This window comes from Brassica napus, chromosome C4, assembly GCF_020379485.1.
Source record: "Brassica napus cultivar Da-Ae chromosome C4, Da-Ae, whole genome shotgun sequence".
Lineage (NCBI taxonomy): Eukaryota > Viridiplantae > Streptophyta > Magnoliopsida > Brassicales > Brassicaceae > Brassica > Brassica napus.
In genome coordinates this window covers 24,383,669-24,396,747 of record NC_063447.1, presented here as the reverse complement: position 1 = coordinate 24,396,747, position 13,079 = coordinate 24,383,669, and positions in this window count along the sequence as shown.

Below are 13,079 nucleotides of genomic sequence, written 5' to 3'. Positions count from 1 at the left end.
ACCGAGTAAAAACACTCGCGGCATAAAACAGAACTACGAGATGGCTTGATCCTCGAAAGAGGTACGTAGGCAGCTCGTCGAAAAACGAGTTCAGCTATCCCCCTCTCTAAAAAGGGGGGGGGGGGGGGATTGGGTACATATACTCGTATACTCCTACATTTTAAAAGATGCATCATTGTAATCGAGCTTTTTTAAAACTGAAAACTTTTACTACAATACGCATTTATAAACTCTTACGCTTCAACTACGCAAAAAGTCTCAGGACACACTTAAAAATAAAAATGTCTACAAACTTTACACTCTTGTCAACGGCCTTATCTGGCCCAAATCGCAAAGCCTCCATTCTTCATCACCTGAAATATACGCAGAGTCTTCGAAACAACTGCGAGACGTCGCCAAGTTAAATTCGAAACTCTGCAAACAACTGTCTGAACGCGAGCATAAAATCTCAACAAATATTTACACCCGTTCGTCGATTGGCCCCGATGAACACGCCAGCCATCTTAAACAAACGCAACCTGATAATTCTTTTGATCCTCGAACATCCAACACAAGGATAATAGCGCGCTACAAAAAAAATCCAAAATTTTGGTCTAGCACTTCCAGTTGGCTTAAAAATTGACTCTGGAGAGACGCTCGATTCGTGCCATACAAGTCGTATAAGCCGAGAACCTATCGCGGACTTTAAATCGGTACGAATCAGGTAGAAATCGCAAAAGGAAAATTGATAGCTGGCTAGTCACCGCACAAACCTTAAAACCGAGAGTAAACCTAGGTCTTGCCCTAAACCCATCGCATTGGTCTCTAACATCTCAAGACATGATATCTAAAAAATACGAGATCCTAAAACATGTCTCTCCGTTCATATCTTGACTTTCTCGAAAGTTCGTAAGAAAAATATTTTTTACGAAAATTTACGTCTCGAGCAAACCAACAGATTGAACGTCTCAACATAATTAAATATGAGACGATAACTCATGTTTACTTCAAACACACTCGAAACAGAGTAGCTACAACAGACACCCGTTATATATATAAAAACCGCATAGCGGTAGGGATTCAAAGCCACCAACGGCCAGTCCCGATAAAGATAAAAGCGGCCAAAACAGGCCCGTACAAAGTTTAAAGGCCACACTCGGCCGGACATAGATAAACAAAGGCCACACTCGGCCAAAACTACAAGATAATGGGAAATCCTCTTCCCGACGAACGCACACTACACCTCTCACGGATCGAAGTAATAGTTCCCAGACATGGAAGCACCAAATATATCCGCGGGACGGTCCACTTCCTTGCCATCACCAGCAAACTCGGTCGTAGTCTCTACGATATCGGGAGAGACCGGGACGGGATCCCAGAATCCCTGGATCCTCCCGTCGATCGCGGGAATAAGCGTGTCAACATGGGCATGGTCTTTCATGCCATCTTTCATGTCCCTCATCTCCTCATCGAAAACGTAGTCGTCCGCCTGCGTCTTCCAAAGAGTCCCAACAAAACCGCGACACTCACGGTAATCGTCCACTAAGGAGTAAGCGTCCTTAAGGTTCCTGATATCACTCAAATTACCCTAAGGAGTGAATTACTCTCTCAAATAAGAGGTTCAGATGTAGTTCTTAGGGATCGAATCCACAAGGACTCTAGGATTACTCAACAGATCTAAGGGATTAGAAATAAAGATAGACTACGAGGTTTATTTGTTTAAAAGCAGTAAATGATGAGTCGATCAAGGTAATTGTTCGGCGGTTTAAGTTGAAGTTGATTTAAGGATGGGAAAACATCTAGACTTAGGCAAATTCTCAGGTATGAAAAGCATGCAACTTAGTTTAGACTAAAGGGTTTGATGGTTTTTGAACTCAAACAATGGTAAACCAGATAGGTTTTCTCTACTAGATCTCGGATCTCAACTATCGTCTATTGATCGCGAGAAAGAGTCGATCGATGTGACTTAATGCACATCATTCGATACACCTTTCAAACAATAGATCGACACAACGATAGTCGCGTCGATCGACTGTTCTTCTTGCAAGCTTTGCGAGCGGGTTTGAAGCAGTTCTCTAACCTTCTAGACCAACTCTCGTTGTTATCTATTCAGTTAGATCATGCTGGCTATTTCAGGTATTGAAGTTAATGGTTGGTTATCTCAATTGATCCTAAGATCTAAAATGACGGTGATCAATCCTAATTTTAGCATTAAGCTCAACAAGCATGAAAGAACTATCAAAACACCTTTCTAACAGTCTTATTAGCAACACATATTTTCAACCTTTATGAGAAACCTAAATCTAACAATTGGGTTTACTCAGACATAATCATGAGAGACAAAGTCATGATGGTTTGAATAAAACTCAAATGAAATATTGAACACCGAAAGTAAGAGTAATAGAAATAAAGGAGTTCAAGATCTTCTCTGTTATGCAGTCTCAGATCTATCTCTCCAATCCTAAGCTCTCCTAATAGTAGCCAAAATGCTTCTTCTCCAAACTAGGTCTTTAGGCAAGTCTGCCTCTAAAATGATACAAAACCCTAGTACATATAGCCTCACAGGCGGCTAAGGGCTTAGGTTGCAATTAATAAACTCTTAGGAAATGAAATCTTCTAATTTCGTGATTAATCCTCGGGTGATTCAACATCGATCGATGGCGCTCAACGGTTGTCGATCGATTTTAATTGGCTCTGGTCGATCGATATTGCTCTTCAAGCGTCGATCGATGCTGTACGGGTAAAAGTACTCCAAAGCGTCCTAAAAGCATCATTTCCTTCTATCAAGTAACTGAACCTGTACTTGCTTTGAAAAGACTCTAAAAAATAGTAAATAGATCTTAAAATACTTATATACCATGACTAAAAATGGGTGAAATCCATGGTATATCAACTCCCCCAGCCTTATCATTTTGCTTGTCCTCAAGCAAAACAAACGGACAGTCTCTCTGAAAGAGCTTTGAAAACATCAGGGACTCACATATTTAAAACATAGAAGTCATCACCTCTGCAATATTGCAATCCACATCTAAAAGGTCCTAATCACAAAGCACATCATGCAATATCCTAGTTTAGCAACCAAATTCATCTAGCCACAACTTAGTAAATCTTATCTGACATTCCCCTTGACTAACCTCATTTCTTAGCATAAATAAAAGTGTTGGTTTTACCTTGGGAGTATCGATCATAGGATGCAAGGATTCTCAAACAAGTATCTGGATCTGCAAGTAAAAGTTAGTTCCTATCTTTTCTCTTTACTAATTTCTATCTTTAGTCAAAGTCTGCTTATATTGCAAGATCATTGACCAAGATTGGACAAGCTTCCATGAATCAAGACTTAATGGTGGTTGCCACCAAGTCATGTTCACTTCTTTTTGATCTATATCCAAGAATTCATATGAATCGAGCCTTGAAGATTGCCGCCACCAAGTCTCGTTCGAATTCTTTTTGTTGGAATCCTTACGAAGCAAGCCTTAATGGTTGTAGCCACCAAGTCATGTTCGGACTCCTCCTAACTAATCACCTATTATAATTTATTTTTTTTTATTTTTTTTTTAATATATATTTCTACTTATAAATCTAGGGTCGAAATAGAGAGAGAAAATGTGATAAATCTACACAAGGCTTTACCTTCCAGACTTGTTTGAAGAATCCGATCCCATGTATACCAAGCCCCAAAACAAGCAGTAGTGTCACGTTAGTCTTGGCGGTTAGCTTTGGTTCTTTCAAACAAGCTAGGCAAGTGTGTATAGTTGACAAGTTGATCCACTTTAGCATCTTTAGTACTATCTGCAATCAGTAAATCTAGAATGGTGCTAAAAAGTGGTTAGACATTCAAGTAAAAATAATAAGTTCATAGTCCCCTTCTTGACTCAATAAAATTATTTTTGAAAAGATTTTGACAAAACTCAAGAAGATGGTGTTAGTACTACCTCCCCCAGACTTAAATTACACCGTCTCGGTGTAAAGTGTCCAAAGGTGGTGATAAGCAAAGTTAGATGTTTGAGATGTCAGAGCAAAGTTAGATGTTTGAGATGTTAGAGCAAAGTGTCGTACCTTTCTGTCCCGCACATCGATCGATACCATCCTCTCCGTATCGATCGATGGCGTAGAACAGAAAATTCTGCGTCATGTCTGGAATCTAACTCATATGATCTGTCAGTGTGGTTAGCTCTGTTTGACACTCCAAACATAAGAAATAAGCAAACAGTCTCAAACATAAAGCATAGATATGTCTAAAATATAAATCCTACAAGTTCAAAAAATAGAAAAACAAGTGCATAAGGGAAAGAGATAGAAATGGGAGGACTAGTCGGTGTCCTCGCTGGTCTCATCGTCGTCCTCGGACGAAGGGTCTCTGCGCTGCGTAGAACGTCCTGCTGCTGCTGGTGAGTGAGCTCTGACGGTCCTCCTGCTCGTGCAAGATACTCTAGCCCATATGGCACGAAGAGCATCCACAACTACCCTCTGGTGGTCCCTGTGTAGCTCTGGCTCGACGCACTCCGGGAGGTCTGCGCGGGATGGCCAGAAGATCGCGGAGGAGCTGGGCATCGGGCATGAACCGGAGTCTCTCGACATTGTAATCGAAGTCTGTGATCGTCATGTTCGGCATCTGCAGTAAACGGTGCTGGTTCCCGATCCTGAAAATCCAGAGAAGTTCCTCCTTGAGCCAAACTGAGTTCATCAGGTGTGGCTCGTCCAAGAAGCGGTGGGAGCGGTCAGCTGTGCTCGGGTCTAGACGGATGCCTAGATACTCAAAAATCGGTGTCAGCAAACTCCCAACCGTCTCCTTCTTCCTGCCTTTGCCCGTGAAGGGCTTTTTCTTCAACTCCACCAAGTGCGCAGCAAAAATGGCTCCAAGGTTTGGTGTCACCACTGCGTTGTTCTCATTGAGATGAGTCAGGTCCACCAAGCCGTTTACTCCACAGAAGAGTAGTGTAAGCTCCTGTATCCTTACCTTGTTGGGCTCCATCTTGCAAACCAACGTGTTTACAAGAGCCCGTAGAAAGTACCGGAGGGTAGGGTGACGGATGTCTGTCTGTGTAGCGGAGTTGGAGTCCCATGCTCCCGTGCCGATTATCTCCCAGAAACTGTTGAGGCCTAGGAAGGGTGGAAGCTTGCTCGCAGTTGCAGTCTCATCGAAACCGTAGATGCGGTAGAGCTCAGGGATGGAGATCCTGTATCGAATCCCCCATGCGAAAAAGGTCAGTGTACCATCTCCTGCTACCCTCACCCTCGAGGTGCTGTGGGTGAACTCGACGGTGGCCATAAACTGTCTGACCAAGTCGACGTGGAGATCGTATGAGCGAGTGGCCATGGTGCCAAGTCCGAGCTGCGTGATCATCTCTTCAATGTCTGTCTTGATCTGTAGCTTCCGTAAGATGTATGGATCGATGAACCGTGTGGGCTCGATAGAGACGCCAAGCCAAGCATTGTAGAACAAGCTGTCGTAGTCGTCCCACTCGTCTTTGAGCAAATGGTTGATGCACTCTCTGCTGTTGACCGCTTTCTTCGGGTCAGCGAACTCCTCGACTGTGTTGATGGGTGTTTTGTCGTCACGAGGCCAAGGGTCGCGGTGCTGTACGGAGGTGCTAGCTTCGTCGAATCTCCTCTTCGTCCTCCTCTCACGTCTCTCTGCGTCTGCGTCTGAGCTCATCTGAAAACAAACAGAAAAGAGAGTAGAAGTGAGATAGTGTTGTCGATATATTGTGATATCGATTGATGAAGTATGTGAGACATCGATCGATATGTCGCTAAGAATTAGTCGACAATAAAGATATCGATCGACAATATAGAGTTCTCGTCGATCAACGTCGAATCGCGAAACCTGCAAAGATCACTCAATTCCAAATCGTACTTTCAAGGTATTAACAGCATAAGATTCACAATCCTAACACTAGATAATCGTTAGAAACTTCAAAACCATCCCAAATTCATGCCTAATCTTAGGTTCTAGTTCATCTCAAAACTCAACTCTAAAAATTCCTATCAAAAGAGAATTTCGAAGTCAAACCTTGTAGATCAGATGAGTGAATGAACTAAACAGATAGAGAATGAGAAATCGAGTGGATTAGGGCGAGAAACAGAAGAAATCCGTCAAGGATCGAGAGAGAAAAGAGAGGTTTTGATTTCGTTAGGGTTTTGCGAATGAGAGGAGAAAGAGGCGGATGTCGAGTTAAACGCGGTTAACCCTCGATATGTCTGCATCGATCGATGGCAATACAGCAACATCGGTCGATATTTCTCCAAATAAACTACTCCTAATTCTTATTACTCTTAATATTTTACTAATAATAAGATATAGATATAAATAAAACGACAAGAAAATAAATTAATAATTTTAAATTTTTTTTTTTTTTGAGAAAATGAAAATGGGTTTCCTCCCATTCAGCGCTTAAATTTAAACTCTTTAGCTCGACTTCCTGAATAAACTAGTTATCAGGGGTTCTTAGAATAATGGGCTGATTCGCTGGCCGTTTTGCCCAATAATGTTTCACTCGTTGGCCGTTCACTGTAAACACGTCCCCTTTATCACTTTTTAGAGTTATGGCTCCGGAGGGTTTTACGTCTGTTACTGTGAATGGTCCGGACCAACGAGATCTAAGCTTTCCAAGAAATAACGTTAGCCGAGAGTTATAAAGAACGACTTGATCATCCGGTTCAAAGTGTCGGGATAAGATCTTCTTATCGTGGTACGCTTTAGTCCTTTCTTTATATAGTTTCGAATTCTCATAGGCTAAAGGTCTGATTTCATCAAGCTCGTTAAGCTGGATGAGTCTCCTTTCAGCAGCAGGCTTTATATCAAAATTCAGAAGTTTAGTGGCCCAAGCTGCTTTGTGCTCCAGTTCAACCGGTAAATGACAGGATTTGCCATAAAGGAGGTGGAATGGTGTTGTTCCCAATGGTGTTTTATAAGCGGTCCTGTAGGCCCAAAGTGCATTATCTAGTTTCCTAGACCAATCCCTTCTGAAAATTCCTACAGTTTTCTCTAGAATTTATTTGATTTGCCAATTAGAGACTTCTACTTGTCCACTGGTTTGTGGGTGGTAGGCCGTAGCTACTCTATGTTGAACACCGTTCTTTTTAAGCAATCCATCAAAGACCTTATTGATGAAATGGGTTCCACTGTCACTGATGACTATTCTAGGAACTCCAAACCGTGGAAAGATTATGCTTTTGAAAAGCTTAATAACAACAGATGCGTCATTAGTTGGGAAGCTACTACTTCAACCCATTTGGATACGTAGTCTACAGCGACTAGTATATACTTCTTTCCGTATGAGGATGGGAAAGGACCCATGAAATCTATCCCCCAGCAATCAAAGGCTTCTACTTCCACAATGAACTTCTGTTCCATTTCGTGTCTTTTGCTGATTTTTCCTCGTCTTTGGCATCTGTCTTATTGTGTTATAAATGCATGGACATCGCGAAAAGTCGTCGGCCACCAGAATCCTGCTTGAAGGATTTTCGAAACCGTTTTGTAGGTGGCAAAATGTCCTGCATAGTCAGATCCATGACATTGGTATATAATGTCCGGAATTTCAGCTTCGGATACGCATCGTCTGTATATCCCATCAGAGCAATGCCTGTAGAGGTATGGTTCATCCCAATGATATCTTCTAACATCTCTGGAGAATTTCTTCCTCATATATCCCTTGAGTTCTTCAGGCTCGACTTCGGCTGCCAAATAGTTGACTATATCAGCATACCAGGGTCGATCTTTTTAGTTTCTAGCAATTGTGTGCACCTCGTGTTACGATTCTTCATCAGGTGTGAGATTTATCTTATCACCCGCAATGTTAACCGTTATGTCAATATTTATTTTTATAGACGAGGTGCTGTGAATGTGGCTATTGGGGAATTGAGGTGTTGTGATACTGTCATTATCGATCGATGTATCACTACTTAAATCGATCGATATGTTTTCTTTCGCATCGATCGATGTCTCATCGGAAGTGAGAGATATTTGACCTACGAAAGCTGTGCCTATGTGTGCAACGTTCTCTGTTGGGAAGAAATCGTCTATTGGGACGTTATCCTCTATTCTGATTCGAGAAAGATGGTCAGCGACTCCATTATCTACTCCTCGTTTTTCTTTAATTTCATTATCAACCTCTTGGAGTAGTAAAATTCAGCGTATGAGTCGAGGTTTTGCATCAAAAATTTAATGGCAGCGTGGTCAGTGTGAACTATCACATGTGTGCCAATTAAACATTGACGGAATTTTTCAAATGCATAAACTACGGCGAGTAGTTCTTTTTCTGTTGTTGCATAATTCCGTTGTGCTTCATCAAGCGTACGACTGGCATAGTAGATGGCATGCAGCTTTTTATCTTTCCTTTGGCCCAAAACTGCTCCTATCGCAAAATCACTCGCATTGCACATGATCTCGAAAGGGAGATTCCAGTCGGGGGCTTGAACGACGGGGGCAGTTATAAGGGATTTTTTAAATCATTGAAATCTTTCATGCATTCTGGGGTAAAGTCAAACTTCACTTCCTTGCACAAGAGGTTATTTAAACCTCCTATAAAATCCGACGTGTCCGAGAAAACTTCGCACGTCTTTTACATTATTGGGTACTGGTAGACCGGTCATCACCTCGATTTTAGCTCTATCTACCTCTATACCAGTGGCGGAAACCTTATGTCCTAATACGATGCCATCGTTAACCATAAAATGGCATTTTTTCCAATTTAGGACAAGGTTCTTTTCTTCGCATCTTTCCAATACCTTGCATAAATTATCGAGACAACTCTTAAAATTTGATCTGTAGACTGAAAAGTCATCCATAAATACTTCCATAAAGTCCTCGATCATGTCTATAAAGATTGACATCATGCAACATTGGAAGGTGGCGGGAGCATTACAAAGACCAAATGGCATTCTGCGATACGCAAATGTTCCATAGGGGCCAATAAAGGTCGTCTTTTCTTGATCATCCGGATGTATTGGAATTTGAAAGAATCCGGAATATCCATTAAGAAAATAGTAATACTGGTGATTGGCTAAACACTCCAGAATTTGATCAATAAAGGGCAGGGGAAAGTGATCTTTCCTAGTAGCGGCATTTAATTTCTTATAGTCGATACACATCCTATGTCCAGTAACAGTAGGGTCGGGATGAGTTCATCGTTTTCGTTCTTCACTACTGTAATACCTCTCCTTTTGGGTACAACATGTACGGGGCTTACCCATTTACTATCCAAAATAGGATAGATAACTCCAGCATCTTGGAGTTTAATGATTTCCTTTTTGACTACTTCTTTTAGATTCGGGTTTAATCTCCTTTGTTGTTCTACCGACGTTTTTGCGTCGTCTTCCAAATGAATACGGTGCATGCCAAGATCAGGAGAAATACCAGGAATATCATCGAGAGAATACCTGATTGCTTTCATGTACTTACGTAGTTTATTTAATAATAACGCAAGTTCTCCGCTAGTGAGATTGGCATTGACAATAACAGGATAGGATTGGTCATAAAGAAATCCATATTTAAGACCACTGGGGAGGGGTTTTAATTCAACTTTTGGTGCTTTGTCTTTAGACCAATTAGATAATGAAGATGGTTGTCGATCGACGGCCTCTCTGAGGTATCGATCGACGATAATGTATGAGTCATCATCTTCTTCGATGTTCGCAACCTCGATACTTGCATCCATCAGTTGCACGTAATCGTCTGTTCTGTTATCCATGCTGAAGATCTCCCTTTCTACATGGGTAAGAGCATTTTCTAAGGGGTCGTCTGAGCACATGTCTATGAAAGATTCCTTTTCCAGATCAGAAACTTCTTCCACATAGAAGGCTTGGTCATCTATCAAGGGTCGCTTGATTAGCTTTTCCATATCAAAGATCATCGAGATGTCCCCGATGTTCAAATTTATTCGTCCTTCTTTCACATCAATGATCGCTCCAGCTGTGGCTAGGAATGGCCGACGCAGAATGAGGGGGTCTTTTGGTTCCTGTCTGTATTTTAACACAACAAAATCCGTAGGCACGAAGCAATTATTAATTTTCACGGGAACGTCTTCGAGAATCCCTTCAGGTACCCTGATAGATCGATCAGCTAGAACCAAGGTTACTGTGACGGAGTAAGGCATAAGATTTACGCTAGAGCCAAGATCACATAGTGATCGAGGAAAACGTGTGTTCTGTATATTGCAATCCAGGACGAAACTACCAGGATCAGGTCTCTTAGTTGGAGTTTCTCCTTGAATCATTGCACTTACTTCTTCTGACACCATCATCACGCTTTGTTCCGCAGTTGGATAGTTTGGAGACGTCATATCCTTCACATACTTCTTTATCGAATGTGCTATTTTCATAGCATCACTAAGGGACATCGCCACAGTAATTTTATCTAATGCTTCTTGCAGATAGCATATTCTAATGATTTCTTAGTCTGCGATTTAGGAGGATAAGGGGGTAGGTTTCTATAGACTCTTTCAATCGTTGGTTCGGGTTGAGTAGAACGTCGATCGATAGGGTTATTCGAATGTTGATCGACGACAGGCTCCACCGGTCGATCGACGTGGGTACCATACTGTCGATCGATTTCGGCCTCAATTTCCGAATCGTCTTCTACTTCTAAGTCTATAGTCTTTTCCTTATTATTTTCAGCGGTAGACTTCCCGTTTTCGCGAGAACGTTTTGGGTCAGGGTCATGAAGAAGTATAGGCTGAGAATTGCTCTTGCCTGTCTCATCAGCATTGGCAGAATTGCCAATTCCGGTCTTGTTCTTCGTATTTGTCGCGAGATGTTTTCCGCTACGCAACATTACGGCACTGACTTGACGTCTCGGGTTTAAATCAGTTCTCCCGGGAAGACGTCATGTTTCTCTTTAGATGGCAGTCGCGATTTCAGCTACTTGACTTTCTAATTTTCGGATAAGTTCACCCAAAGAATCTGCTTTCTCCATTAACTTTCCCTAAACCATATTTATTTTTCCGTAAAAATCTGACTTTGCTTTACGGTTGCCAGTAAGTGGTTGTCTGATATTGAACTTTTCTTTTCCAATGCGTGATTTCACAGCAATGTCATAGGTTTGGGTGAAACTATCAATGTTAAACACAGAATAGGGGTCTGAATAGCTTGTCTCTTCTTCTAATTGATTTTCCATATCAGACAAGGCATCATCTTTGATATGGGCTATATCAGATCAGTGTTGATTCTGAAGAAAAGAGTGGAGCGAAATGAGGGAATTTTTGATCTCTTCCAAATCTGAATTATCTTTTGAATTTATCGAATTTCCTATTTCTTCATCCATCTTTTCATAGGATTTTCCCGTCGCTACATTTTCGATGAGGCGTCTAGCATCTTCGGGGCTCCTAGTGACGAAATTTCCTTCACTCGCCGTGTCGAGTGTGGTTTTGTAGCTCAAGTTAACACCTCCATAGAAGATGTTAAAGAGTTGTGGTTTTGAATAACCTTGATGGGGACATTCAAGTTCATAGCTCATGAATCTTCCCCAAGCGTTTTTAAACGATTCACGTGGATCTTGGCGGAATGTAAAGATTTGTCTCCTTACTTCCCAATAGCGATCATCATCGAAAAATTTCTTAATGAAGGCGTTTCTAATCTCTTCCCAACAAGTAAGGGATCATGTTGTTAAACAGTTTAGCCATCTGAGAGCTTCTCCCTCTAGGGAAAATGAGAATAGTTTGCAACGATTGTATTCATCTGGGATTAATTCTTCCAAACCTTCGATGTGATCTTGTGGATGCTCAGAGAGAGATCCACGGAATGGGTTTCGACGAACCATACAGTAGTAATCTGCGTTAAACCTAGATTTCTTGGTATCGTCTCCTGGTATTTTAATAGCGGACCTATTGGAATAGGTTCTACCAAGGTCTAGGTAGTCTTGCAAAGGCAATTTTATCTCTTCACCTTTTATCAAGGTGGGATTTATCTTAACAGGGATTTCAGTCCCCTGTTTAGTTTGGCTAGTTTCATTGCTCAATTGACCTATTGGTTCAGTTTGGACTACTTCCTCATTAATAAGCTCGGTAAGAGAAGACTTACCTGCTTCCGGCTGGGCGGTGTCGATCGATGTCGGGAGCTCTGTGTCAGTCGATTATTCGGTCTCCACGTCGCTCGATAACATTACATCTTCGTCGATCGATGCTTGGCCGAGTTCTATGTTCTCCATTCTTAGTGTCTATGTAGACAGAGAAATAAAGAAAACTTAGCAAGTTTTTCGTAACTAGTCTATACTAAATTCTAAATTAAATCTAATGGTAATAAGAAAGAGTCCCCGGCAGCGCCGCCAAATTTGATATCACTCAAATTACCATAAGGAGTGAATTACTCTCTCAAATAAGAGGTTCAGATGTAGTACTTAGGGATCAAATCCACAAGGACTCTAGGATTACTCAACAGATCTAAGGGATTAGAAATAAAGATAGACTAAGAGGTTTATTTGTTTAAAAGCAGTAAATGATGAGTTGAACAAGGTAATTGTTCGGCGGTTTAAGTTGAAGTTGATTTAAGGATGGGAAAACAGCTAGACTTAGGCAAATTCTCAGGTATTAAAAGCATGCAACTTAGTTTAGACTAAAGGGATTGATGGTTTTTGAACTCAAACAATGGTAAACCAGATAGGTTTTCTCTACTAGATCTCGGATCTCAACTGTCGTCTATTGATCACGAGAAAGAGTCGATCGATGTGACTTAATGCACATCGTTCGATACACCTTTTAAACAATAGATCGACACAACGATAGTCGCGTCGATCGACTGTTCTTCTAGCAAGCTTTGCGAGCGGGTTTGAAGCAGTTCTCTAACCTTCTAGACCAACTCTCGTTGTTATCTAGTCAGTTAGATCACGCTGGCTATTTCAGGTATTGAAGTTAACGGTTTGTTATCTCAATTGATCCTAAGATCTAAAATGAGGGTGATCAATCCTAATTTTAGCATTAAGCTCAACAAGCATGAAAGAACTATCAAAACACCTTTTTAACAGTCTTATTAGCAACACATATTTTCAACCTTTATGAGAAACCTAAATCTAGCAATTGGGTTTACTCATACATATTCATGAGAGACAAAGTCATGATGGTTTAAATAAAACTCAAATGAAATATTGAACACATAAAGTAAGATGA